Consider the following 5,628-nt stretch of genomic DNA (forward strand, 5'->3'; position numbering starts at 1 on the left):
GTACCTTGCTTTTTGCCAATTCCTTCAATGCATCTCGGACTTCCTCCCTAAGTATCATTGGCTCTTGATCATATGCTCCCTCTTGAAACCACTGAACATTAACCATTGAATAGTAATGACCAAAGACCAGACAATTTGTGAGGTGACATCACGGACATTGTACAAGAAGAAAAAAACAAGAAAGAAAAGACCAAATGGATATCAGAAGAGACTCTGAAACTTGTTCTTGATGGTGGAGTAGCTAAAGGAAATTGAAGCCATGATGAAGTACAAGAGCTGAGCAGAAGATTTCAAAGGGCATCTAGAGAAGGCAAAGTAAATTATTATAATGAAATGTGCCGAGATCTGGAGTTAGAAAATCACAAGGGAAGACATGTTTGGCATTTCCCAATAGGAATGAACTGAAGGAAAAATTCAAGCCTCAAGTTATTCAATACTGAATTGTTCTATGGACAAAATATTGAATGATAAATAAACAATGAAAGAAGATGGAAGAAATGCACAGTCACTGTACCAAAAAGAATTGGTTAGTGTTCAACCATTTCAAGAGACAGCGTCTTATCAAGAACCAATGGAAGAAGTCTAAACTGCTCTGACACCGCTCATCTGCCAGTTTGTCGCATGTGGCAGCCTGCATGTTGCTGTGATGCTGGAGCCTATGCCACTGGTACTTTAAATACCACCAGGGTTACCCATGATGGCCAGGTTTCCGATGAGCTTCCAGACTAAGACAGACTAGGAAGAAGAAGAGACAGACTACATCTGAATATTTAGACACTGAAAACCTTATAAATAGCAGTAGAACACTGTTAGGTAGCATCAGAATATTGAATATTGAAACATGATGAAGAGCACCAGAATGTTGTGATATATAGTGTTGGAAGATGAGCCCCTCAGGTTGTTGTTGGTGGTTATGTGCTGTGGAGTCGGAACTGACTCATAGCGACCCTGTACAGGGTTTCCGAGGCTGTAAATCTTTATGGGAGCAGAAAGCTTCATCTTTCTCCCGCAGAACAGCTGGGAGTTTCGAACTGCTGAACTTGCAGTTCGCAGCCCGATTTGAAACCACTACGCTACCAGAGCTCCTTTCCCTCAGGTTGGAAGACACTTAAAATACCACTGGGGAAGAGCTGCATCCTCAAGTAGGTTGACCATGATGACGCAAATGGAGTAAAGCTTTCGGGACCTTCCTTTGCTGATGGGACACAACAGGAAATGAGGAGGAACAGCTGTAAACATCCATTAATAATTGGAACATGGAATGTATCATGTATGAATCTAGGAAAATTTGAAGTTGTCAAAAATGAAATGGAATGCATAAATATCGGTATTCTAACATTAGTGAGCTGAAATGGACGGGTACAGGCCATTTTGAATATGACAATCATATGGTTTACTATGCCAGAAATGACAAATTGAAGAGGAAAGGTGTTACATTCATCATCAAAAAGGACATCTCACTTTGCTGTGTCTACTGTGAGAATGAAGAACATTTTCAGCAACCAGACTGTTGACATCCCAGAGAACGCTGACATCAGTCTGAAGGGTTGGACAGTTATTGTGAAGGGTCCCAGAGAAACCTTACCGAGGCACTTCAATCAAATCAATGTAGAACTTAGTCCCATGGGAAAGAAAAAGAAGAGGCTTCACGTTGACAAATGGTGGGGAAACAGAAAGGAACTGACTACAGTCTGCACCATCTATAGTCATGTACAGAATATGATCCAGGGTTTTACACTGGGCTTCCGTTACAAGATGAGGTCTGTGTATGCTCACTTCCCCATCAATGTAGTTATCCAAGAGAGTGGGCCTCTTGTTGAAATCCGAAACTTCATGGGTGAAAAATACATTTGTAAGGTTCGGATGAGGGCAGGTGTTGCTTGTTCAGTATCTCAAGGCCAGAAATATGAATTAATTCTTGAAGAAAATGACATTGAACTTGTATCAAATTCAGCAAGCCACAGCAGTTAAAAACAAGGATATCTGAGAATTTTAGGATGATATCTACATATCTGAAAAAGGAACCATCCAACAGGCCAGTGAGTAAGATATAAAAGCTCCCCAGCTATGGAAACAAGGCTCAGTGATTCCTAAGACCTGTCTCTGACATTTTGTGTGTGTGTGAGAGAGCCCATTTTTATTATACACTCTGAAGAATTAGTAAAGGCATAATGTTCATTTACACAATTAAATACAGTTAGCACTGTGTAATTACACAGTTATGTAAGTAATTTCAGCACAGAGCTCATCTGCATGGTACATAAGGTTTACATGGCTGCTGTGACTCTGCAGACAACTGTTTCCAAAGCCCGTGGCATCAGAACCACCAAGGGATGCATCAACAACACAAATCAGATTCCTATGCCCATACTTCAAAAATTCTGATTCTGAAGATCGGAGGTAGGGCCTACTGATTGTTCTTTTTCAGAAGCTCCCTGGATGAACCACATGTACATACAACCAAAACTCTAAGTGACTGGTGTGGAGCACAATCGTTTCTTGATTGGCTATGGCTGTGAGACTAGTAAACCAGTAAAGTTAAAACATGCTATCTTTTTCAGTATTTGGTAGTGGATGTTAAACATTACAATAAGAAATGTTTTCTCCACTATAGTTATGGCCTGAGAGTGTCATCAGCTTTCTCCAGGGCATAGATGTCTTTGCTGTACAGCAGTTCCATCTTCTTGTCACTTGGTCTCATGGCGTTGTTCATCATCGCTCTCACCACAGTCACTATGGGCACAGAGTGGGCACTGGCCCAGGATTCTGGTAAGGAGCCAAAGAATTTCCTGATCAACCATTCACTGGAGCGAGATTCTTGCCTATCACATAACAAAACTCCAGGTCTAAATATGGAGTAAAGATCGAATTTTAATTCTTCAACCTGGCTTCTACTTCTCCCTTAATTTGCAGGATAAAAAATTGCTTGACTTATCAGCTCCTTTAGAGGACAGCAAGTTGAAATGTGTGCACCCTCCAGTTTTGCCAGGTCTGCAGACTTTAGCAAATAATCTCAGTCAACACGAACAAATCTTTCAGCCCCAGCTTTTTTTCTGGTAATACCCAGGCAACAGAATCCAACATCATGACCTTGAAAGGCATTCGCATAGTCATCCAACTTCTCAAAGTTCACCACTTCTTGGTTCACATTTTTATAAGCTTCCTCCTCCAAGGTGAGCTTCCTCCTGCCAATGAGCATGACTTTAGAAAACAGGCTTTGTTGCAAGATTTCTTTTAAGAACACTTTGCCGGTTTCCCCACTGGCGCCCAGAATAAAGACAGACTTGTTCTGCATCCTGAAGTCTTCCCTAAGCTTAGGTAGAGCCTCAGTCATAGCCCCTGTCAAGGACAGGTGCTGGTCTTAGGATGCTAAGGGATGGCCTGTCCTCAGCGTGGGGAACAAGAGCTATTATCTGTTTGGAAGGAAGATATTATTATTCTCTGCAGTTTTTGTTATTTTCCACAGGGACCCAAAGGAAAATGACGAATCACTGTGGGCAGGGCGGACACCCTGTCGATCTTCTCCACCTAAGCCAGCCCACACTCGGAAGGGGCCTGCACAGGAGGGCACACCCGGGTGCCATACACAGAGGGGACCACGAGGCCCCTTTCCCCACGGAAACCTGGGGTTTGGCTCATCAAGGGCACCCTCCTCCACCCATAGGAGTCCAGGAACTGAGTTGGGCCCCTGACTCCACATCACACAGCTCCCAGCAAAAGCAAGGCGGCCCCTAGAGCCTCCACTGCCTCTACCCTCAGCCCTGCAGCCCGGGCCTGTCGCTGACATTTTTGATGTATAAAATGTATCTAATAGGGATAAAAAAGAACATATCAAGATCTACTTTAAAGTGTAACCCTGTCTGTGATATAATAATAGAATAATATCCATACGCCTACAAAGAAGACCAGTTAATACAGCTATTATTCAAATTTATGTATCAACCACTAAAGCCAATGATGATGAAATTAAAGAATTATACCAACTTTTTTAGCCTGAAATTGATCAAACATTCAATCAAGATGTATTGATCATTACTGGTGATTGGAATGCAAAGGCTAGAAACAAAGAGGAAGAATCAGTAGTTGAAAAATATAGCTTGATGACAGAAATGATGCTATAGATTACACAATAGAATTTTTCAAGACCAATGACTTGTTCATTGCAAATACCTTTTTTAAACAACATAAAAGACAACTATACACATGGTCCTCGCCAGGTGTGATACACAGAAAGTAATTGACAATATATGTGGAAAGAGACGATGGAAAAATTCCACATCATCAGTCAAAACCAGACCAGGGACAGACTGTGGAACAGACTATCAATAGATCATATGTAAGTTCAGGCTGAAGTTGAAGAAAAAGGAAACAAGTACATGAGGGCCAAAATATGATCTTAAACATATCTGTGCTGAGTTTAGAGATCATCTCACGAACAGATTTGATGAATTGGACACTAATGACTGAAGACCAGAAGAATTGTGGGATGGCGTCAAGAACATCATACAGGAAAAAAGCAAAAGGTGATTAAGAAGACAAGAAAGAAGGAAAATGACCAAAATGGATGCCAGAAGAGACTCTGAAACTTGCTCTCCAGTGTAACGATGCTAAAGCAAATGGAAGAAATCAGGAGGAAAAAGCTGAATAGAAGCTTTCAAAGGGTAGCTCCAGAAGACAAAGTCAGCTATTATAATGAAATATGCAAAGATCTGGAGTTGGAAAACCAAAAAGGAAGAACATACTCAGTATTTCTCAAGTTGAGGGAACTAAAAAAAAAACTCAAGCCTTGACATGGAATATTGAAGGATTCTATGGCTAAAATGGAGTCCTGGTGTGGTACTGTAAGATAAATCCAGGACTGCAAGGTCAGTTTGAACCACAAGGTCAGCAGTTCAAACTCACCAGTCGCTCTTTGGAAACCCTATACTGGGTTACTATGGGTTGAAATCAACTCGATGGCACTTAACAACAACAACAACAACAACAACATGGGCAAAATACTGGAGGATGCAGAAAGCATCCAAAGAAGATGGAAGGAATACACAGTCACTGTATCAAAAAGAAATAGTCAATGTTCAACCATTTTAAGAGGAAACATATGATTAAGAGCCAATGATACTGAAGGAAGAAGTCCAAAGTGCACTGAAGGCATTGGCAGGGAACAAAGCTCCAGGAATTGATGGAATAAAAACTGAAATCTTTCAACAAACTGATGTGGCACTGTAGGCATTCACCTATCTATGCCAAGAAATTTGGAAGACAGCTACCTGGCCAACTGAATGGAAGAGATCTATATTTTTGCCCATTCCAAAGAGAGGTGACCCAGTAGAATGTGGAAATCATTGGAAAATATCATTAATATCACATGTAAATAGAATTTTGATAAAGATAATTCAATAACAACAGGAACAGTACAAATGGCAAGGAAATACCCAAAGGTTCAAACCAGATTTAGACAAGGACATGGAAAGAAGGATTTCATTGCTGATGTCAGATTTATCTTGACTGAAAACAGAGAATACCAGAAAGATGTTTACCTGTGCTTTATTGACTATGCAAAAGCTTTTGCTTGTGTGGATCATGACAAGTTATGGGCAACATTGTGGAGAATGAGTGTTCCAGATCACT

The 5,628-nt window shown here is 40.9% G+C and overlaps 1 pseudogene across 1 annotated transcript; it reads right to left on the reverse strand.

Moving 5' to 3' along the window:
• Window positions 1-2,614: 2,614 nt before the first annotated feature.
• Window positions 2,615-3,334, reverse strand: LOC102813543 (annotated as a pseudogene). The gene has a single exon (XR_438711.1). The product of XR_438711.1 is annotated as an HIV-1 Tat interactive protein 2, 30kDa pseudogene (transcript).
• Between the last annotated feature and the right edge of the window lie 2,294 nt (window positions 3,335-5,628).

The sequence above is a fragment of the Chrysochloris asiatica genome, unplaced genomic scaffold, assembly GCF_000296735.1.
Source record: "Chrysochloris asiatica unplaced genomic scaffold, ChrAsi1.0 scaffold00047, whole genome shotgun sequence".
NCBI classification, from domain to species: Eukaryota; Metazoa; Chordata; class Mammalia; order Afrosoricida; family Chrysochloridae; genus Chrysochloris; species Chrysochloris asiatica.